General features: G+C 40.0%; 1 long non-coding RNA gene across 1 annotated transcript in view; it reads left to right on the top strand.

Moving 5' to 3' along the window:
- Positions 1–23,036, top strand: part of LOC109684303 (uncharacterized) — a 191,680-nt gene extending 168,644 nt beyond the window's left edge. Inside the window, exons 4-6 of the long non-coding RNA XR_012435645.1 lie at positions 16,728–16,882; positions 20,284–20,455; positions 20,571–23,036. This is a non-coding gene — a long non-coding RNA (uncharacterized lncRNA). The remainder of the gene's footprint in view (positions 1–16,727; positions 16,883–20,283; positions 20,456–20,570) is intronic.
- Positions 23,037–24,181: the final 1,145 nt, after the last annotated feature.

Here is a 24,181-nt window from a genome sequence, read left to right as displayed (position 1 = left end):
AAAAATGTTCATAGAGTACAACTTGAGACGAACAGTGACTATGAATGGCCCTGGTCACAGCAGTGACGGTGACTCCTGAATTAGCCTAAGATTGTAACAAAGTCGCATTAGGAGGATAAAGAACAAGGGGAAGCTCTGAGTGTGTGCGCATGTGTGATTACACACTTCAACTTCAATAACAGAAGGTGCATACAAAATTTAAAATAGATCAAGAAACAGCAGTATACCCCTGTAGTTTTGTGCTCACACTTCTACTGAGAGGATTGAGGGTAGGGCAAATTTTACTGTATTGAAGTACCTATTACATAACAGTAAGGTGCAAACACAGGATATTTACTTTCTGAGCACTGGTGGAGCAACCACACCAATGCCAAACAATCTTTCGGTAAAAGTGTGGACACAGAGATGATCCCATGCCTCTTTATAATGACAGTCATGCAGAGTCTGAACAAAGGTGTCAACAGAAAAACTTTTTGAGCCCACTCTCACCTTTGCTTCTCAGAAGTGACAGAGATACTTGGTTCGGTTCCTTGCTCCAACTTGGTTCTCACAGCTTTCAGCTATGCTGCAAATTGAATTTTTTTTCATTCACCTTTGCACAGGCATTTTCTCCAAGAGGATGTTGAGATGTAGAGAGCCACACGACTGTGGAGAAAAGACGGGCGGGCACGGCTGGCTTCGGCCTTCTGACTTCCCAGCTCCCCTCTGGGCTCTGCTCCCTCACCTGGGCTTGGGTGATGGGAAGATCATGGCCAAGAACTAAGCCAGGTCACAGGACAGGGAGATGCTCCTCTCCCTTTGCAGGTATCACGCCTTCTACAGCTCCTTCTCACCGGCAGGATGCTGCATTCCCGACCAGCATGTAACTGTTCACAAGTGAACAGAGACTAGGAGCTAGAAAGGGGGGCTGGGACAGGGAATTTCTGCACTAATTCATTTGTCAACAGTTATTGCTTTAATTTTGTGTGTGTGTGTGGTACTGGGGTTTAAACTCAGGGCCTCATGCTTTCTAGGTAGGCGCTCTACCACTTTAGTCATTTGACTGGCCCTGTTCTGTAGAAGAATGAATCCATCTATTCCAGAGGGTGTTTCATAAGTGTGCCCCATCAGGGACTTAACTCCATGCTGTTTCCATGACACTGTCAGTCATGTTGAGATGCCAACAGGGGATGTGAATAGCAGGCACCTCATCTTTTAGTTGTGGCATACAGTTACACCTGCATAGAAAAGGGACACTGATGCCTTCAGGCACCAGAAAGAACAGTAAAATGGTTGTGACAAGGTTTAAGAGTATGTACATAAAAGTAAACCTGCACACGGACATGTACATATGTACACACTCCTGCCAAACAAGAATCTGCTTTTCACACCCCACTAGCCTCCAGGATTTCCAGGGTTTTGATTTCATCCTAAGGGAGTTAACCCAAAATGATTGCCAGAAATCCCATCCATCCTTCAAGGTCTGCTCAGACCTCAGCTCCTCTTTCAAAACTGAGCCTCGCCTTCTGTGGGACTTCCCTTGTTCCTTTGATACAGCAATTCTTGTCCTACACTGGCTTGGATATAGGTCAGCCTCAGCCCCTGGATCTCAAAGCCTGGCCTCACCTGTGTAAACCCTATAAAAATCTTTGTGAGATTTAAACTAAGGAATTACTAAGTAGCTTGAATGGCTTATAGAAATTATAAATTTTCTTGGAAATATATCCAAACTAAAGAATATCTCTTAACCAAGATATTCTCTGAACGTTTTCAAACTGGTGTTCCTCAGACTGTTAGTCCTGAAAAATAAATGCTCCCTGAAAAGTACTTTGTGGTCATATGCTCTGCTCCATATCCTGGTGGAGAGCCACAAAGCATGCTGGTGATGCAAAGGCTCTGAGAAGATCAGGACAGATTAAAGAGAAGTTGACTTTTTCTCCTAGGGTTATCTTCATAGACTCTCTTTTAATGGAACTGTTTCACAGCATGTCCTTTGGGAAGTCACCTGTGGAGAGGGAGCATCCCATTGTGAACAATGACATACTCCAGCTCCAGACTGCCTGCAACCCAGTCCTCAGCATCCCTTGTCCCTTGGTAGTCACGTGGCCTCTTCCTCCTTCAACTTTCTCAACTAGAAATGGACATAGCAGTAGGACATATTCTTTCAAGCAAAAGGTTTCACACATTTCTTACTGAACCAGCCTACAAATGCAGAGCACAGAAACAAAGAGAAAAATCAGATTCCCGTGAAAAGATATCCAGCTGTCCAGAGAGTGGAGACATTTTCAGCTTGGCATGAGAGATGATAGTGACCTTGCTCCATCTCCTTTGCAATTGCTTATAGTCCAGCTGGGCTCTTTTCCCATGACTCCTCTTGGAATTGTAGCTGATTATGTTATCAGTTTGCATCTGAATCCATTGGAGGACAGAATGCTTTTGCTTTTGTGTTATGGTCAGGAATTGCTTGATCCTGAAAGTCTTGGGAGAAGATATGGGAGGAAGGGAGTCAAATGACAATGATGGTGGAGCAAATACATATGCTCATAGGGCCATTATTAAGAGTGAGTTAATATATGTGAACTTTATACTTCTACCTACATTTGCTAATTCTGTTAGAAAATTAGGCTTCTCTCCACTCCAAATACAAAAACAATTGAGAAATAACATACAGCCCAAACTTTCGGCTTTGCTTTCAATGAAAGCTATTTAGAGATTAAGATCCACTATCTTCCTACCTTCCCACCCATTCAATTCAACCCTCTCAGTCACCACCATGTGGAAGATATGCAGGTTTCTTTGAAGGAGAGATAGTTTACAGCAGGGTGAGAAGGGAAAGTATTCATCTTGTGTATTGGTTTGCTAGGGCTTGGCATAATAAAAATTTATGATCTCATAGTTCTGGAGGCTAGAAGCCAGAAAGCATGGTGTTAGCAGGGACATGCTTCCTCTGTAGGCTGCAAGAAAGTGGTCCTTTCCCAGCTCTTTCAGCCTCTGGTAGTCCCAGACATTCCTTGGCTTGTGACAGCATCACTCTAATCTCTGCCTTCATTGCCATATGGTGACTACCTGCCTCTTCTCCTCCCTGCTCTTTATTCATGTCTGTTTCAGTGTCCAAATTTCCTCATTTTTGTAAGGACACCCAGTCACATAGAATTAGGAAGCAATAAACTTATTTTAACTTGATTATCTCTGTAAATACCCTGTTTCCAAATAATATCACATTCTGAGGTATTAGAGTTACTATTTTAACATACTGTTTTTAGGAGAGCATAACTCTTGACATCCTGAAAACAGGCTCTCTAAAACTTAAAGCAAAAAGACAAGAGAAAACTTCTCTTCTTTCTTCCCCACATCACCAAGCAGAGATATCATTGTTCCTTCCTTGAGGAAGAGAAAGAGAGAGGTTGGGTGAGTTCAGAAGTGCTTCTAGTTAGTTCTCTCATCCTAGGGCTGGAATTTCTGTTGAAAATGAGGAGGTGGAGACAGATTTCACCATTCCCTCTGTCAAACAAAGCCCAAAGATGGCTTTGACATTAAATAGATCTTTGGAACTGCTTGAGGTCCTGCCTTAAAATTTGTTGGTGAGAGTGCTTCCAGCATCTCCTGGGCCCAACAGTTTATCTGTGTGTACTGAAAAAACTGGTTACCTAGACGCTGCTGGGCGACTTGCATGCTCCTTGGCGTTGCACTTGGGGCCACCTCCAATTGGCTATGCCCTTGGGAGCTGGGTCCTTTCAAGCTTATTGTTGTTTGCCAGTGTTCTCATTGGTCTTAGAAATAGCTTTTAGCAGCTAATGCACAACAACCACATGTTTTTAGATTTTCAATAAAGACTTGAGGGAGAGGAAGAGATTCAGTAATGACAAAAAAAGGTAGAGCAGCACATGAGGCAAGAAACTGCTTCACATAACAATGGGCAGAACAAGCCCAGAGTCTTCACTTAGGGAAAGGAGCTACCAATTGCTGAGCTGTGCATTTACAAATGCTTGCATGGATAATGGGCTGTGGATGAGAGAAACTGTCTCCAGGGAATGCATTCGGCAAAGAATGCAGAGAAGAATATCCAAGAAAGGAACTTTTATTTGGGAAGAAATAATAAGATTATAATACAGAACACACATGCACATGTTGGGTGGCCTCTGCTATGTCCCCTGCAAGGTTGCGGGTTTTATTAGGACAGAAGAATCTAAGCAAGTTGTTTTAGGGGCTGGCAAGCTCTGATTGGTGAACACATCAGAAGCTATGTAAAGCTAGTCTTAAGGTCATAATTGTCTGTTTCTTTAATGGTTAAGAATGAAAAAATGGTCTTTAAATTAGGCTGGCTGTCAAGCTGGGGCCTAGTGGAGCAATTCCTGGAACAATTGTTTGTGACCTAAGCATTTTTCTCTCATGAACTCGGCTCTATTTTCAATGGGTATGACAAGAATGTTTTTATTTGTATGCTCACTTTTCATACGTGCTTCACCACAAAGCTATACATTCTCCTTTGTAGAAGAGAAGGTTACCCCTCCCTCTTTGCCCTGAGAACAGCTCAGCTAGTTTCTCCCCAACACTTAGCACTTCAAGGTGTGGGGAATGTGATTACTTCCCTTGAAGTCCCCTTGCTCCTTACATTGTCAGCTCTTCCAGAGCAGGAGCTAGCCCTTGACACTTTATTGTCCAATTTGTGGGCTATCACTTGGTAGGTCTGTTTTTCTTAAGTGAAATGAAAGTAATATGATTCATGAATTGCTATTGGTTCACACCCAGAAATAAAAATGCTCAGGCTAATAGCCTACATTCAGAAAAGTGACACTGTGTGGGCCAATCTTTTTCATTAATTGGAGCTCTCCCCCACAGTTTCAATGGACATGACTAAGCCTGGGTCTCTGTGTAGAAGATGTCCTTGGTGCTGGCTGCCTGAACGTCTTCAGGGAACCACCAAGCAACCACCTAAATGGCCTTGACCTAGACTAGTGACCCTTTGGGTCATTGTCAGTAGAGACCCACAGACTGACCTGGTGCTCCACTCATGTGAAGCTCACTTCCATTGTGAATTTCAGAGCACAAGGAATGGAAGGATCTTTTTGTTACACTCTATTTTTTATGAGACACCCAATTTCTGGGACTCCCACAGCATAGGTGTGCTTTAATAAATTCACAGATAAAAAATGTATATATTAACTGTACATGGTGGTGCTTCTGAGGAGGCAGAGGTAAGAGGATGGTGGTTCAAGGCTGGCCAGGCAAAGTTAGCACTAGACCCTATCTGAAAAACAAACTAGAAACAGAAGGACTGACTAAGGGTGTAACTCAAGTGGTGGAATACTTGCTTGCCTAACAAGTGGGAGACCCTGGGTTCATTACTTCAATACTGCAAAAATAATAGCAGTAAAGAAAAATGTCTACATTAGGAGAATGGTAAATCAAAATGTAGTGGTAGCTGACCCCCCAGGACCTGCTGTGGGAGCTGGAAGGGGAAGATGCTCACTTAACCCAAACAGCCCGCTGTTTGTGCTGCTCTACAATTTTTTTTTTCATATGCGACAAGTGAAAGAGCAGGGAAATAATATGCCCATGGGAAAATGGCAGGTAATGAGGCTGGGTGGGGCTGAATGTAGGAATGGTGACAAAGAATGGTCTATTCTGTTTTCTAAATTCAAAAGAGACATGGTAGAGCACCTGCTTTGCAAGCAAGAAGTCCTGAGTTCAAACCCCAGTATCATCAAAAAAAAAAAAATTAAACTCAAAAGAGAGAAAATGGATATTGCTTCTTGGTCCAGTGATCTCTGGGCTGTTTAGGTCTTTAAATACTTGATCAGTACTTCTGTTTCTTAATTTATTAGTTCATCTTTTAAAAAAAATTTTTGTGGTTTTGGAGTTTGAACTCCGGGCCTCAGAGCCTCCTAGACAAACAGGCACTTGAGCCACAACAGCAGCTGTTTTTTTTCTTTAGTTTTCAGATAGTGGCTCCCTTTTGCCTGGGGCTGGCCCTGAACCTTGATCCTCCTACATCTGTTTTCTGTATATCTGGGATTACAGATGTATGCCACTACACCCTGCCTCTTTGTTGAGTTAGAGTCTTGCTAACTTTTTGACAGGACTGGCCTCAAACTACAATCCTCCCAAACTCCATCTCCCATGGAAATGGATTGCAGGCATATACCACCACACCTGGCCCTAATTCATCTATTTATCCATCTATTCAAAAAGCCATCATTGTGTACCTACTGTTTGCCAGGCATTCAGCAGGAAACTGAGCATACAGAAGTGAATGAGACCTTTTGCCCATCCTCCAGTGTGTACAAAAGGATTTAAACATGGAAACAGTAGGCTGAGAACACTAGGAAGGCAGGAAGAGGGACTTTTTTCACCATTGTATCATCAACCCTAAGCATGGTGGTTGGCATATAGTAGGCATTTTACAAATGCTTATTGAATGGCTTAATGAAGTCATTGGCCATGTATTACTGAAGCAATTATTAAATTGTAGTGTTAAACTACCAAATACACATAATACAATCAAAGATCTCAATAAATACTAAAAGGTGATTTGTATGGTAGGAATTTAATTAGAATTTTGCTACTTGGAAAAACTTCCCAAGGTAATCTGTGCAGTAGGAATTCTCTAATATATTAAAACCTCAACTGGGCTCCAATTCTGCTAACTTCCAGCTATGATTTAAATGATTCTTCCTAAGTGGCATGTTCTTCTTAATGCTAGCAAATGTTTTATTCAGGTGCAGCTCAGTCTGAGTAGAGCAACTGACATTAAAAGTATATCAAGTGTTCCAGTTACCTCTGCGAGAAGGGTAGCATGGCATAAATGACAATTGTATTGAGGATGTTTATAACAGTGGTGTATTTATATTCGTATTGATTTCTCATAGCACTTTTAAAATAGAAGCCATAAATTATGCATGACCAAGACCGATTAGGAATTGCAAATGATCTATGCTTAAAAGAAATGGCCCAAGAATTGTAAAGTCAGCTGGCTTAGAGGGAGAACTTCTAACAATAATTCATATGCGATGCCACTTGCCATGCTCACGGCTTTAGCCAATACTAAGCCGTGTCTCTGGTGTGACTACACCAGTCAGTTGGAAGCCAGCTATGGCATGAGCACACATGACCCAGGGCCTGCCTAGAGCTGGGGTTACTGAAGTGAGTAATTCCAGGACTTCATCACAAATGCCTGACCTGGAGAGGGCCACCAAGTTCTCTCATGAGATCGCGTTCTTTTTTGACTGAGAAGCATTCTTCTCATGTGACGATATGGATAGAAACTTCAGGAGAACGTGATAAGCCTGTATTTGCTCAACACCAGGTCTAGTGACAATTGTTTGAACATGCCTCAGCCATGATTTGTCCCTAGCTGTATGAGGAAGTCTTGAGGCCAAAGAGATCGTGCAATGAAGTAGGGACAGTTACAGAACTCTGCAGAGGAAGGCCTGAACTTGGACCTCTTGATGGGGTCTCTATGGAATCCAGGCTTAACATGTGACTATCTGGTAACTTCATCAACTCTATGTAACAACATTTGAAGACGTAAGGACAGTTGTCAAAAGTGCTTTCTAACTGTCAAGTAGAAGAGGATATCTAGGAGAGAGTGGGGAAGGCCGACAATCTGTGTAGAGAACAGAGGAAAATATACCATAGCTTCAGCCCATCAGGGAAAGGGTTTTATGGCCACCTGTTCCTAGCCTTTTCCTGATAGAACTAGACAAAGAATGCCCTAGTTGGTTTTCTGAAGAATGGCTGTGGGGTTGAAGACTGGATGGTGATCTTGAGGCACAAGCTGACCCTGTGACAGTTAAAGGCACATCCAATTCTTTAAAATAAAATTTCATCATAGGAACATTGGTTGGTCAATATTCTAAGACCGTTTCACCTGACATGCAATTTGTAAGTAGAATTCAGTTGTTCAACACATGTCTCTTTAGTGAGTTTTTGCTACGTTCCAGTTACTGGGATTACAGAGCGAAGCTAGAGACCTGTGCTATCTTAATGAAGCTTCTATTAGCCTAGTGAGAAAAAATATTTAAAACCAAGGTATAAAAATAAATATACATTTCAAATATGGTGATATGTGTTACAAAGGAGAAGTATTAGGTACTTGGGACCATAGTCTAGTTTAGATTTGGGTGTTGAGGAATGCCATAATTCTAGTAAATGAAATTAAACAGAGCTGAAATCTGAGTTGGAGTTCAGGTTTGTGTGGTGTGTGTACCTCAGCCTATGTGTTTGAGGGCTGGAAGATGAGTACTGTGTAGATGGAAAGCATCCTAGGATGAAGGAACAGCCAAGTTCTTCTAGGAGTGCTTGGCTGTTTTGAGAAACTGAAATATAGCCAGGGTGATGGTCATATGGTGTTCAAGGTGGAGCTGGGTTTGAGTTGGTGAGGTAGGCAAGAGCTAGGCTATTTAGGGTTCTGAAGTTCATGTTGAGCATTTGGAATTTTACCTTAAGGGTATGTGAAGTAGTGGTGGGCAGGCGGAGAGTGTTTGCCAGTGACCTGCAGTGGGGTGATGGAGCTGGTCATAGTGGTGCTTATTTGTTAGCAGCAGGGATCAGAGAGTGACCTGGAGTTCGATGCCCATGAAACAGGGTCACATTTCAGAGCCCATTTTGCAGGTTATAGATGCTGGTGGTAGTGCTCTATCACGGTGTGACAAAGGCACGAAAATGCTCACATTGGTTGGATTCCCCCCTCAACCATAAGATAGATGCCATGAGTATTTGCGTAAACACCAAGCAGGCAGAGACAGTGGGAAGAGAAGATCCTAAGTGACGGGAGTCAGAAGGTGATTGCTGGCACCCATCCCTAATGTCTACTCCATGCAATGTTACCTCCTGGCCTCAGCAAAGGAAACATCAGGGAAGTTTAGCTAGTTTGCCCACTGGACTTTTCTCCTAAGCTTGAAAAAAAATTTTCCTGTATGTTTCCTAGGAAAGAGTAACAAAAAAAAAAAAAAACCAAGCTGCAAAATCTTTGACATTCCAAAGAATGCTTGTGGTACTACCCGCATTTGTGAAGATTTTGTTTTCAATTAATATCCCAAGGAGATGGACTTCAGATTTTGTGTAAGTGTGAAACTCATCAAGTTGTACATTTCATCTGGGAAGTGATTTCTTTTATCCTTTTAAATTTGGTGTGTGAGAAACATATGGACAGTTGTGTTTCAAAACTTATAACCCAAAGAAGCAGGGAACACTTTATAGACTAACAGAGGAAATGGCCATCATTTTAAGTTACAGTTTTATGATCTCATTCATCAAATATTTTTAAAAGAGGAAGTTGCATTAAAGCATTATTTATAGACCACCAGATGGGTTATATGAGCTGTTGATTACAGGTGTGTCAGGTCAGAAGAGTAATAAATTGTTCACTTTCAGCAATCACGCCTGCTTCAGAATGAATCTGAATGAGTTGGAGAGGCAAAAGACTAATTGTTTCAGAAGGTTGAGAATGAGAACAAAAATGTCCCAGGAATGTGCAGAATATACAGACCCTACGCACTGCTCACCAGATGACTGTCACCCTCTAGTCCTAAGGCAGTAAGACTGAATTAGTATTTACTCTAGTATGTGCCTTTCACTATAGAAAAATAGCTTTTCTTTCCTCTGTTTTATTTGCTTAATTTAAAGAAAGATGGGGAAATAATAACAAACCACGTGGCCACAAGGAAAAAATGACTGTAAAGGTTTTGGCCGGTATTACTGGATCCATAGAACTGAGCAATAGAAGGTTTGAACAAGTATTTCTCAGGCCCTATTTGCTGCAGGCTTGTGAAATTGGCCTTCTAGCAGCACAGCAAGCCATTCTCTCCCCTCCCCGCCAACTAGTCTTGGAACTTACAGACTGGTTATGGCCATCTGGACTGGACAGGCTAGTCATAAAAATGTGCAGTAAACTAGACCACTATGGATTCAGTGTTACAGAAAGATTTTATCATTACTGATTGCTCCTTGAGGTCCACTTAGAAAGTCCCAACAATTCTATACCAGAGTGCAAGGAAAATGAGCAGGTGTTAACTGTAAAATGGCATGAAAGTGAGCGAGTTAAATTTTGAGTATAATTAGAGCCCAAATGATTTCAAATGCTTTTTGTCATATTTTGTTTAAAAAATAATTCGCTCACTGCACTTTCTTTAGGTTCAAGGAACTTCAGAGGTCATTTAGACAACATGCTAGACTTTTAAGAAGTGACCTTTAAAAGGTTTGGTCCAAGAATTTATTAACACGTGGGAAGTAGTGCTAATAAAGAAAAGTGATTGCTTTGCTCCTGCAAGCACCATTTTATTTAGAATTGTATTGGGAGCTTTTCTCATGCTGTGTTTTGTGTGGGCACTTTGGTGTTACAGCTAAAGTAGATTAGAATACTATTACAATGGAAAATGAGCTTTAATTTTAGTATTTTATTAGCATGCTCACAGTATATAAAGATTATCTGTAATCTCCCAACAAGTTGTGAAGTCCTTAAAAATAAAAACAAGTAAACTCTGAGAGCAGAAAGGTGAATAACCTTTTCAGTAAACTGAGAGTTCCTTATATGGCTACAGTCAAGAAAAGAAGCTAAATAGTAAAAGAATATCTAAGAATTAACTTTGCTTATTATTATAGCTCAAACATCCTCCAAAGGCCCATGTGTTGAAGGCTTGGTCAGCAGACTGTGGCACTGTTGGGAAAAGATGGCCTCTTTAAGAGGTGGGGCCTAGTGGGAGAAAATTGGGCCATTGAGGTCATGCCCTTGAAGGGGATACTGGGATTCTCTCTCTCTCTCTGGCTCTCCTCCCCTCACTCCGCCCCCCCCCCCACATACACCTCTCTCCTGATGCCATGAGACTAGCAACTTTGCTCTACCAAGCACTCCCCCTACCTTGATGCACTCCCTCATCCTAGGTCCAAAAGCAATGGCACCAATTGACCATGCACTGGAACCACAAGCCTAAATAAATCTTTTCTCCTTTAAAGTTGATTATCTCAGCTAGGTATAGTTGTACATGTCTGTAATCCCAGCAATCAGGAGACCAGGCAGGAGACTTGCATGTACAAGGCCAGCCTAGGGGTACATAGCTAGATCTTGTCTCAAAAAAATCAAAAACAATAACAAAAAAATTGATTATCTCAGGTATTTATTACAGGGATAGAGAGCTTATTAACACATATGTCCTGTGATTAGTATTTACATATTAATAAATCATGTCAGATAAAATCCAAAGTTCTATCAGTAATTTTAAAAAAGGAGGAGCTTGAAGACAGTATCTAGAAGGTGAGCTACTTTGGAATTTAACAATTGAGATTTTGTTTTAATGTACTGGGAATTGAACCCAGGACTCAGGCTTGTTAGGGAGACACTAGTTTTAAGTGCACAATTGAGAGGCCCCATCTTCCCATCTTTCTCACACCTGGATATCCTCATGGAACATAGTGAAAACCATAGCCAAGGTGGTCATTTGAAATGGTTTGTTTGGATTCTTTGCCGAGAAGAAATTCATTGCGTAAAATATAAAGCCTCTCAACAAGCCAATTTAGACCTCTCTGATATGAAGCACAGCCACATTCAGGTACCTGATACATTTTGTTTGTTGAAAGAGACCTCACAACAAAAACCTTTTTGCTGTTGTATTTATATCCAGATGCATGGAAGCATAAATTTTTATTTGCCAACTGCAGGGATAAACTTTAATTAGTTTTATAAGACAAAGAAGTTTTAAAAATTCTTTTAACTTTAGGAAAAACAGAATACTGTCCTTTCCAGTGTGACAAATTTTGTTTCAGTGCACAGATATTTTACAGAGGGTACATAGTCATAGGCTAGGGACTAACTAGTACATGAGGAAACTACTTTTAAAATTTTCACACAAAGCTGCCTTTCCTTTCTTCCCCTATTGTATTATCTCTTAACCTAAAGACTATGAGACTCTTTGCCATCATTTAAAAGCAGTGGACCAGGGTGGGGGACACTAGAGGGAGGGTGAATAAAGGAAATTAAGGTGACGGTATGTGGTTGATGGAATTCATACACCTATATGAAACAGAACTAAGAAACCTCTTGTAATTGCTTTAAGTGGATGGGGAGGGGGTTGAGGGGGAGAGATGATGAGGGCAATGTAAAATATAAGTCTAATCAGAATTGTCACTACGAATCTCCCCCCTGTTCAATGAACGTATCCTAATAAAAAATTTTTAGAAGAAAAAGAAAAAGCAGTGGTGGTTTCCTATCCCGATAATCTTTCCTTCCAGGCAAATAATGTTTGGCATGGTCTCAGTGTTTTTCAGGATCTAAAGGCCATTAAGTGCTCTCCTTTAGAGATCACAGAGAATACAACAATTATAAAAAGAAAACAGTAAAGCTACTGCAAAAAGCTGACTTTATAAAATACATCTTTAACAGAATACGCAGTCTTGAATAGGATTGCATATTACCTTTAGATCTGGCCAAAACAGAAAGATCTTAATTCCAACATGTCAATACTCTGAATAGTAGATTGCGAAGTTTCTTAATCTGTCTAAGAACAGTAGGTTAAATGGCATCAGATATCATGAGTCAGAAGACCTGGGTTTCAGCATCACCTTAACCACATACGAGCTGTGGATCAGTACTCTGGGAAGCCCTAAAATCAAGGAAGTGAGTGGCACTGAGGGCCAAGGAAGAAGTACATTCAGCAGGCGAGGAAGTAAAATCTCTTCAAGTTACCAGGATAGGGATTGGAGGGGCCAGAATCATTTCTCAGAGCTCAGTGTATGTAACCAGATAGGCAAAAGTCAGGAGAGACCCGCAAGAGAAGAGCAGTTAGTTGATTGCTGTTGGGGATGGGGAATGGTCCAGGGAAACTGCCGAGAATAAATGTTTGTCAGTGACTGTTATGGGTCAGCCATGAAATAATCCTTAAGTCATGTACTTTTTTCATATGAGACAGTAATGTAAACTGTCCCCAACATTGTTCTGTTCTCCCTTCACTTGAACTCACTCATTCAGCAAACAATTTATGTTAAAGACTCAGAACTAGGTAGTAGACATAAGATGGTAAGCAGAGAAGACTTGACTATTGCCTTCACAGAATTTTCTATTTAGCTGTTTTTCCAGTTACTATGTATCAGTTACAATATTCTAAACACTTTATAAATATTAACTTATTAAATACTTACAGTTGCCTATGGGGTCAGTACTATTGCTACCCTCATTTATAGATGAAAAAACTGAGCTATAGAGAAAAGGCCAAGGTCACCTAGTACAAGATACGTCAGGTTTGAATCCAGTTAGTTTGGCACCAAGAATAAACTCTGGCAAGTATAAGTTGCTAACTAGGGTACCTGATCTAATTTGGGAAGAAAAAGTGAAAGTAGACCACAAGTCCAAAAAAATTTATGATCATTAGTGTCATATGCTCCAAGTAGTTCAAGTAGTATGAAATTAAAAATGGGGGAATTTAAAGGAAAAAAATAGACATGTGGTACTACACCTGTAATCGCAGCACTTAGCAGGCTGAGACAGGGGGAGCCACAAGTTGAATGCCAGCCTGGGCAATATAGAGAGACCCTGTCTCCAGAGAGAGAGAGAGAGAGAGAGAGAGAGAGAGAGAAGGGAGGGAGGAATAGAGGGAGGGAAGGAAGGAAAGGTATGAAGGAAGGAAGAAAGTCCATGAAACAAAGAGAAAGAAGAAAATGAAGAAAGAAAAAGAGAGAAAGAGACACTGAATCTTACAATGGAAGTCCAAATGCGAACACAGTCAAACAATTTCAGAGGGTCCTGAGGGCAGAAGATAGATTGCTATCAGTTCAGTGTTGATAGAGCTGAAGAGGAGGAATGGTCTGCTCTGGAAGTGGGGAGCTCCATCTTTTGGAGATGTTCTTTAGAACAGCCTAGAAACCACCTGCCTTGGCTCAGTACACAGTATGTGTTCAATGAACATAAGCGTACTAACTAGCTGGGACGTTGCAGAATGTTGGATGGCTTGCCTTATTTCTTCCAATCTTAAGAGTCTTAAGTTTCACTCTTAAATGAAATTCTGAAGTTCTGAATTTGTGGTGATACAGTGGATTCAGTTATGATGACGTTTCTCTTTACCTGGCCAAATGGTTTAGATTTAGAAATTTATAAGGGATATAAGATTTTAGAGACTAAGAGAAATTGTTTTCATACCCAACAGTCCAATTTGCAAATAATTAATGTAATTATGTAAAAATGTATTCTCTGTATCTTTCATTAGAGAATTTGCCATGATTCTCCTGGTGGGAAATACTTATTATTTTGCCATTAAAATAGTCAGTCTTAAGGTTTGTTTTGTTTTGTTTTTTAAGGTTAGGCCTTAAGTTTTTGTGAAAGTGCCCCCTTGTGGTTCAAATCTCCAAATCCATTTAAGCACAAACTAGTTCAAGTTTTTAACTGGCTTATAAATAGTCTACAGACAATTTCATTTAATTTTGGAGAATATTTTTGTTTTCAAAGTTGAATATTGACTGTTAAGAGTCTTTAGAATTCACATATCAAGATAAAACCACATGAAGTTTCTGGCTGAGCAGGCTGGAGAGTTTTCAGCTTTTTACCTTTTAGTTGTTCAGAATCATGGCTCTAAACATTTCTCTGCTGCCAGTGAATAAGCCTCTTCTCTGTCACGAACCTCTGGCTTGGGCTGGCTCCTTTGCATTTTCCTGCATTTTTTCAGTATTTGTGATTTCCATCTCCCCTGTGTTGTGGGAAGTCTCCTGGCTTAGTCACAGTTCAGTGATGGATGGACATTGTTAACCTCAGGATTTTTCATTAAAAACCGTGTACCAATCTGAAAAGATTTTTAACCCTCTACTTTGAACCCATCATTCTAATGTCCTGAATTCTACAGCCAGCCATCTCACTTCTTATTAAAAATATTTCAATTGTTTTTGCCACTTATGTCCTTATTTTTCACATTCTGGTCTATTTTCAAATCAAGTGTGGTGTTTCAACGAGTTTACTTCATCAGAATCATGTATTGCTGTGTATTCCTATTATAGTAAAAATGAGGGGGGCTTATAAATGATACACAAATAAGTCCATTTGACTTCAAAGTATGTTTTAGTTTTCACAGTTGAATTGGGCTATGGTTGATCAGGTCTGTAATCCTAGCACTCAGGAGGCTGAGGCAGGAGGACTGTGAGTTCAAGACCAGCCTGTGCTACATAGCGAGCCCCTATCTCAAAATAAAGCAGGGCAGCAGGGGTGTAAGTTTGTGGAATTTATGTCTTTGTTTACACCTATGTATATGGCTTTAGTTAAGGTTGGTTACTGTCCAAGTATTTATTTAGCAAGATGCGGATCTATGGGTTTCAGCCCTGGTTGTGTACTTAAATTATCTTGCTGATTTTTAAAAAATTCCAACCCTCAAGCCCTACAACAGGACAACTAAATCAAGATCTCAAGAGACAGAGCTCAGGCATTTTGCTTTATTTTAAAGCCATCCAGGTGATTCTAGTGTGTGCCAGGGCTGAGAACCACATACACAGGCAACAATTTTTTAGAAATTTATTTTAATAGTTATTTAATTATACTTTATCACTTTGTGATCATTATGATATCTAATCCCAGGTCAACCTGGGATTGCTATGCAATTTAATTTAATTCATTTGCCCAACGTTTAAAACCAAAAATAAAATCGTTTCCCTTCCTCCTCCACTTTCAGTACATGGCAGAATTCAACAGGAGAGAAAAATACAAGGACTGAGGAAGGACTAGTTTTGCCTTTGCTGTTCCCACTGGGTTTACTGTGACCTTACCCTTGAGTCACTGGTGCAGCAATTTGCTCTAGGGACCTGGTAGCCAGCAAGCGCACATGTGTAGTTAGCGAGCTGCCTATCTTACAAATGCTACTTGTGATCAAACAAACAGTGGCTCTGGGGCCTGAAAAACTCAATGAGAGAGTAGAGTTACAATTTAAAAGTTATTTAAAGTTCAAGGAGTTTTTGCCCTTCAAAGGCAAAGTCAAATTAAAGGGTTGAAAATCATAGTTCTCAGTGTGATGTTTTCAAAAAGCCTTATTTTGTAACTAGTTCGGAGGATAGTTTTGCCTCAGATCATAAACACTGCTTTCTAATCTTTTTTCTTCCATAATGTTAGCCTGTTTTTATAACTGTAGGGTAAGAAGTACCAGAATTAAAGAATTTTTGTAGTAAGACAAATTGTAAATGAAGCAGTCACAAGAACTATGATCCCTTTTGATAAATAGATTTAAACAACAGTCATTTTACTTGTGAAGTAAAAAGAAGAGTTCTGCTCTTTTCCATGAAAATATCATGTTACTATTATTTTTCTACTCCTGAATATAAATTTTCTGCCACTCTTACTTTCTTTCTTTCTATCTCCCTCCCTCCTATCTTTTCCTCTCCTCTCTGCATCATCCTTTGCCCCCCCCATTGTCCCAGTTCTTTCCTTTCCTCCCTTTCTTCTTTCATAGAATACATAGTATGTCTAAGCTGAATAAAGTACTGTGCTAGCTGTGCAGATGTGACTAGACCTAATCTTTCCCTAATGACAAATTTATTTTCAAAGTTGGAAGACTTACATGAAAAACTGGAAGAATAAATGAATAGTATGAAATAGTATGAAATACTGCAGTATTGTACCAATCTGAAAAGATTGCAGTATTGTTACTAAGTATAGCATTGTTGTAGTATTACTGTTTTAGCAAATATATTCTAAGTACCAGACATTGTCCTAACATTGCATTTGAATTATCTAATTTATACTCGCAACAATGCTGTGAAACTAACGTATTACATCCCCTCTTCAACAGAAGTGAGTGTGGCACTCAGAAGTTCAAGAATTTGGCCAGAAGTGCAAAGCTGGGAATTGTGGGAAATGGGATTCAAATGTGGGGTTCTTGCTCCTGAACTTGCTTAACCACTGAAGTCTACTACACACTGCTGTGTTTCTTCAATTGCAGAGAAGGTTGGTTATAGTTCAGTGGGGTTCTTTTGCTCATAAAAATATTTTTCTGTGCCTTTTATGTAAATATAATTTTGATAGCCTAGTGTACCTTTCATTTTGATTATGTGGCTATTATTACTTGTTTAATTCATATTTATCTTCTTATATGTGGGATCAAGTTCTGCTTGCACTTTCTTCCAAATTTTGCCTACGGGACAAGCAGGTGTCTTGGCTGCAAAGTAGATTGATCAAGTAAACCTTCCAAATGAATGGCTTTCAAATGGGCTTGGCAAATGTGTACAGTGAAGATGAATTTCATGTCTGAGCAGTGGTAAAGTGTTCCCTTAGGAGAAGATGGCTAATATTGCACAACTAGCATTTCTCATGGCAATTTTGACTGAAGAGGAATCTTTCAGTTTGGGAACTGATGTGCAATCTATAGATAAAGGCCTATCCAGGAGCTCATATTTCAGATTATATTCCTCCCTCTCTCTCTCTCTCTCTCTCTCTCTCTCTCTCGCTCTGCACACCACATCATAACTTTTCTTGAAGTGAGATGACAACAACAATAATAATGGTTATAATATTAACTTATCATTTATTTGGTGCTATGAGCCAGGAACTCTCCTAAGTAAAGCCACAGAATAAAAATGATACTTAATTTTTTAAAAATCACTAAGTGCTACAAAGAGGTCAATGACACTCAAACACTGTCTTTAGTGCTTCTGGGACAGTATGCCATAGAAGGGAAAGAGGAGAAGAATATGGAGCAGTTAATACCACCTTACTGCCATGGAGGATCTGTTCCTAAATCAGCTGCCAGGGGGCATCCTTGGTTTTCTGTGGGTGTCTTGGTTGGATGATGTCCAAGGTGATTTTCCAGGTGGAAGTCTCTGCTCCATGGTGGAAACAGCTCTTTCAGACCTCAGTGACAGGAGGCCAGTGGTGGGGACCATCAAGTGAACAGGTGAAACAGCAAAACACTGTGAGGGAGGAGTAAATGCTACGATTGCCCTCTGATAGTCCCTTAGTGTCCAGCTGTGAGCAGTGACCTGTTGGCATCTTTAGGGAGAATGTGATGCTGCTGCCTAGGGGTGCAGAAGTGGGGTGTACTCTCCTCCTGCCCTCCTTGTGTGCATTAGGATACATAGAAGGTGATCATAAAAGAATAGATGAGACTTACTAAAGCTGGATTGTGGGTGAAAACAGAATGATCTATTAAGAAAATCTTGGGCCAGAGGGTGAGGCTCATGAGGTAGAGCACCTGCCTAACCAGTGTGAAGCCCTAAATTTAAACCTTTAAATTTTAGTACTGCTAAAAGAGTTTTTTTCTTTAAAGAAAATCTTAGTAGCATTAATAGAGCTAATTTTATAGGCAGGTTTAATTTATAACCTTCATAAACAAATGCATCTATATATTTTTTCTGCAGTTGCTTCAGCAGTAATGTATACTCCTCTTTTTTCAATCCGTGTGGCTTATTTCTGCCTTTCTCTCTTTTCCTCTGCCTTTGCATCCTGCTCTGTCTGTCTTTCCTCACTTCTCTTCATTATTACAGTATTTCAGAGACATTACCCCAGAGACCTCCTTAATTGTGAACCAGGAAAGATAAGTTTCATTTTTAAAACCATAAGTGAACACTTATTTTAAAACAGAGTTGTATGTGTTTCTGGGAAATGTGCCATTATTATTTTTTTCCATCTTCTTTTTTTATTTAATAAACTTTATTTTTAGCAAAACTGAGCAGACGGTGCGCAGTTCTCACATAGCCTCTCCACACCCCGCAATCTCCTCCACCATAACATCCTGCACCAGCGAGGTTAACTTTTTATAATCGATGAGAATACATTGACATATAATTGAGTGCTGGGATTACAGGTATTTGCCTCCAGTGCCCCACCTTCTTGCATATCTTTCTATCTCTTGATACTTCACTTCTTTTTAGCCCTGAATAATATTCTGTTGTCTGGATGTTCCATAGTTTATCCATTCAGCTTTCAGTTTATTTGGCTTTTTTATTTGTTGTTATGACAGAATAGTGACTACTATTGAAGGACAACTTGGTTGTTTTCAAGTTTCAACAATTATGACTAAAGCTGCTATAAATGTCTATGTGGTTGTTTTGTTTTGTTTTGTTTTGTGGACATGAATTTTCAATTCAGTTGGGTAAATACCAAGGAGAATGAATGCTGGATCATGTGGTAAGATTATGGTTAGTTGTTTTAAGAAATTGCTAAACTCTTGAAAAGAGTTCCTGTTGCTACATATCATTTAGGTGGAATTTTGAATTTTGGGCATTTTAAGAGGTATGTAACAATATCCCATTGTCATTTTAATCTGCAATTTCCTAGTGATTTATGATGCAGAACATCTTCTCATATGCCCACTTGCCTATGTATTTTCTTTGGTAAGAAATTGTCCAGGTCTTTGGCCTATTGCTTAAATTGGTTGGTCATTTTCATATTGTTGAGTTTTAGAAGTTCTTCATATATTTTGGACAGCAGTCCCAATAACTGATGTGTCTTTTGCAAATATTTTCACACAGTCTATGGTCTGTCCTTTCATTCTCTTGACAACATCTTTTGCAGACAAACCAGAGAATTTTAATTTTAATGAAGTCCAATTCTGAACTCTTTCTTTTGTTGATTATGCCTGTGCAGGTGTATCTAAAAAGTTTCTGTCAATCCCTAGGTCTTGACTTTTCCTCCTATGCTATCCTCTAGGGGCTTCATCATTTAGGTCTATGATCCACTTTGAGATAATTTTTGTGACTGACTTAATTCCTATGTCTAGATTCATTGTGTGTGTGTGTCCAGTTGTTCTAGCACAACTTGTTAAATAGACTATCTTTTCTCCACTATGTTGCCTTGACTCCTTTGTCAAAGGTCAGTTGACTGCATTTATATGGGTCTACTTCCTGACTCTGTATCCTGTTCCATTGATTTGTCTTTTTTTTTTTAAAGCCACACCTTACTATCTTGGTTTCTATTGCAATAGGGAGAAGGATTAGAAAACAGTCTAGGCCTGAGTCCTGAGAAAGTAGCAGGGAGGTAGGAATGGCAGAGCAGAGAGAGAAAACCTGAGAAATCTGAACATGAGGAAGGTCACGTAGCACCAGGGAGGGGAAAGTCACATAGCACTAGGGTAAAGTAGTCAATAAAATTAAATATAACCATATATGGATTAGAACTTCCTTTTTGCTTCTGTAACCTGCTTGCAAGGGTATATAAGGTGAGACCCCTTTGTTACTGGGGCTCAGCCTTTGGACATGAGTCCGCTGAGTCTGTGCTGGCATAATAAAAGTTGCTTCCTGCTAATTGCCTCAAGAGTCCCCGTACCTCAGCTAGCAAACTCCCGCAACATTTCTTGGGGGCGCATTATCCGGGATTGGGGAGATGGTGAGTTATCACTTCCCTTGTCACAGGGGTGCGTCCCCCCAGACGGCCAGGAGGAGAGCCCACCAGGCACCAAAAGACAGCTTGATTCGGAGGGGGATTAATCTTCCCCGCGAGTCAGGGCGAGGGCCTCGGATGCACAGTGGAGCCCAGTGAACTGCAGGAACCAGTGAGGGAAGGGGAGCATCGCTCATCAGACTGGTAAGAACACGGGTTCAAATTCATGCCTGGTCCAGGAGGCAGAAGGGGAGCCTGATCACCTCCCAATGGGACATCTTAGTAACCGCCATTTTTGGGGTGAAACCCTGTCTCTCAGGTTCAAGGAGAAGTACTGTGCTGTGTGAGAGTATATGAAAATGCGAGCTGAAACGCAGGCTGCGAAGCCAGTGAGGAGTTCCCTCCTGCTCTGTGTCTGTCTTCTCATCTGGTAATGGGAGGAGATGGCTGGAAATCAGAGTAAAAACACTCCCTTGGGGTGTATGATTCATAACTTTAAAAAGGGATCTAATGAAGACTACGGAGTTAAGTTTACCCCTAACAAGCTGAACGTCCTTTGTGAAGTAGATTGGCCTGCTTTTGGTGTAGGAGGGCCTCTGGAAGTGTCACTAGATAAAACTGTGATTAATGAAGTTACAGAGTAATTGTGAAAAAAAACCCTAACACCCAGGAGAATGGGAAAAGCCAAGAGGCTAAAACTGGTGTTCAAAAACCAGACTTTGTTGTTTATTTAAGTTCAGGTAGCAATTTATTGGGCAGACTGAGGAGGAATCGGAGTCTTTCAGTCTTGGTGCCCCAGTTTGCATATCTTCACCCAAAATGAGCATCCTGAAGGACTGAGGCTTAGCACTAACTGAACTCTTACAAAAGTTAGCACATGAAGGATGGACTTGCACTGATACATAAGATCTGGTCTGACTTGAAAGAAAAGGAATGTTGCAGCAGGGTTGTGAATGTAGAGAGAGGGAAATGAAAAAATAGAAACAAAATTGGGATGTGGTCTTCATGAGTGAAGTGAGGAGAGAAAGAGAAAAAGAGAGAGAAAAGGAGAGAAAAAAAGAGGGAAGAATGAAAGAAAAAAATAAAATGTCATAAAATGTTTAGAGACAGAAAAGGATAAAAGGTTTAATACACTCCTTCAGTTGAGTTTTCATGTCTTAAAAACAAAAAGTAAATAAAAAAAAATTTAGGATTATTAAAATATGCCAGAAATACTGAACTTGCTGTCACCTTTACTTCTAGGTGATAGAGTAGTAATGTTGCCATTTTGTGACTCAGAGGCCAAAATGGCAGCCCCGCCCCTTAACAGAAATTCCCACGCTCTAAGACAGCCCCGCCTCTACCAGAGACTCCCGCGCATGCGCTAACTTCCTTAACCTCCCCCTTCTATAAAAGCCACGCCTGGCCCAGAGTCTATGCTGCACCATCTTTCCCCAGCCAGCCTGGTGGTTTGAGCCTGCCATTAAACTTTGCTCTTGGACATGAGACTTTTCTCGTGAGCTTTCTCTGTGAGTGGCGTTTTTCCTAACACTAAAAAACATACACATAAACAGAGAGAACCTACCTAAAAGGGTAAAAAGAAAAGGAGCAACTTTGTTGCTGGTTAAAAACTGTTCCAAAAGGTTGGTGCAGTAAGCTTGATCTGCTATTGAGGCAGTCATGAGATGCTTGTTTCCCTTGCTAATGGCTGGTCAGATTATGCATCCATCTCAGGGTGTGCTCACAGTGTGTGTGTGTAAACATCTTCAAAATGGTTCACCAGGGTATTTATTTTAAAGTTCTCTGTTATAAACTGCTTAGGCTTTTTACTCATAAATATGTAAACATCTTGAAAACAGCTATTATAGAGTCAGTGTAAAAATTATTACTCTGTTCTACTGATAGTTTTAAGAAACAGATTATCAAACTTATTTCAATCAGGTCTCACTAAGATGCAGGTATTCAGGGGTTAACACTCTGGCTTAGACTAGAGGGGGGGGGAAAGAAAAAGAAAAAAAGGAGGGGAGGTACAGCCTGCAACAAAAATCTTAGAATTTGGGTAGTTAAAGAAATGACCTTCACATGTTTCATTCTGCCATCATTATGATCTGGAATTTAATTCTCTCTTATAATACAGGGGTCTATTAACAAATGGGCTTTCTATAAATTGTTTTTATACAAAAATATTTTTAAGGTTGCTTTATTTCTGTTTTTTTTCCCATACAAATATAAGGTTCTAAGTTAAAAGGTTTTATAAATTAATTTCAACAAGTAATATGATATTGAAGCTATGATTTTAAAAAATAAAAGAATAAAAAAATACTTTTGGATAAAAAAAAAATGGGATAAAGACAAGCTCCCCCAGAGGATACAAAATAAGTTGTCATAAAGATACAGAGTAAATAGTCATAAAAGATGGAGCTTATAGATGCTTATGTGACTAACTAATATCTAAGAGTTACATTAAAGGTTTTATAAGGTCAAAATTTAATGTACTGATGTTAAACTAAAAACTTAATTCTCTAAGCTCATAAGAACAAGGCTTAAAATATTGTATTGTTCTTGATAACATTTATAAAAAAATTGTCTTAAAATGGTTTTTGTTTTGCCAAGATAACTGTCAGGGAAGTTTGGGTGCAACAGGTTAATCCACAAATTTGGCAAGACAACAGGTTTTTCTATTAAAACAGAAAAACAAGAGGCAGCTGAGCACAGGAATACTGCTGCACTGAAGTGAGAGTTAAAACAAATTTACTTATGTAAAGCCAAAGTGCACCCTCCAGATAGGAAAAAAAAACCCTCAAAAAACCACTACAGGGAGGGGGTGGGGGCAGGGGGGAGAAATGACCCAAGCCTTGTATGCACATATGAATAATAAAAAAAAAAAAACAAAACCCACTACACTTGACGTCAAGACCTCCAGTTTTTATTGGACTCAACAGAGTGGAGGTGTTAGCCCTACTCCTTCCACATGTTGGATGGAGGGAATTTTTGGGCTGAGATGTCCAGATTGGGTCTATTATTTTAGGGGGCGGGGCTCCACTGACTACAGGTTGATGGATGTGATCCCTTACCAACATCTGAGCCATGATTCTTGGCCACCGTTTCCTAACTCCATACTTAGTTCCCATAAATAATTTACCTGTGTTCTCTGGTGATTTTTGTCGGGGTTTTAACTATTAAGGTAACTGAGTCATGTTCATTTAGGAGTTGATTTATGTTGGGGTTAACAATGAAGACAGCTATGTTAGGACTAGACCTCCTCCCCCTTGCAGATGGCCTACCTTTATCTCCCTGGATAGATGCCAAGGACAGTTGGGCAGACAGCGACCTAACCACAACTTATCTTTCTTGGTTGCCCAGCAACAATATCCCTTAGTGACCTTCCTGATACTTTTCCACTAGCCCCCCGTATCTAGCCCAAGGCTGTGTGTGGCAATGGGCTCTAGCTCTCTTCCTGGGGTCCCCTCCACAGGCCTCCTGCCTAAACAGTAAACCCTGTACTGGTGTTTGAGCTGTCTCTCTGTCTCCTCCATGCCTCTTATTTTCTAACAGTTTATATAAAACTTTCGAGATGACCTCATAGTTAAACAACTGTTGTCTTGGATGATTCTAGTACAGTTGGTACCCTATATGTGTCTGTGACTGGATTATTTGGGGTCACTGACACTGTTACTCTCCAAGTGATGAAAAAATCTATCATTTCACTTCAAGCACAACAACTAAACTAATATGGATATATAACCTCTATAGAGCTGTGATGCTGTTGCTGGTTCCTATATATTAAATATATTTATGTTTTTCAAGTATATCAAGACTTCTAAAATACAAAATTTAGATAAGCACAGTAACAAAAGGTTAGTGGTACTGATATACTGTTCTGTTAGTTGCTGAATTGTCCATTGGAATTTTAACCATGACTCTTAAGTTTTTGTCATTACAGTTCTGATC

This window comes from Castor canadensis, chromosome 9 (genome assembly GCF_047511655.1).
Source record: "Castor canadensis chromosome 9, mCasCan1.hap1v2, whole genome shotgun sequence".
In the NCBI taxonomy this organism is placed as follows: domain Eukaryota; kingdom Metazoa; phylum Chordata; class Mammalia; order Rodentia; family Castoridae; genus Castor; species Castor canadensis.
Note: the sequence above shows the minus strand (reverse complement) of the source record. Positions and strands in the feature narration are given on the sequence as shown.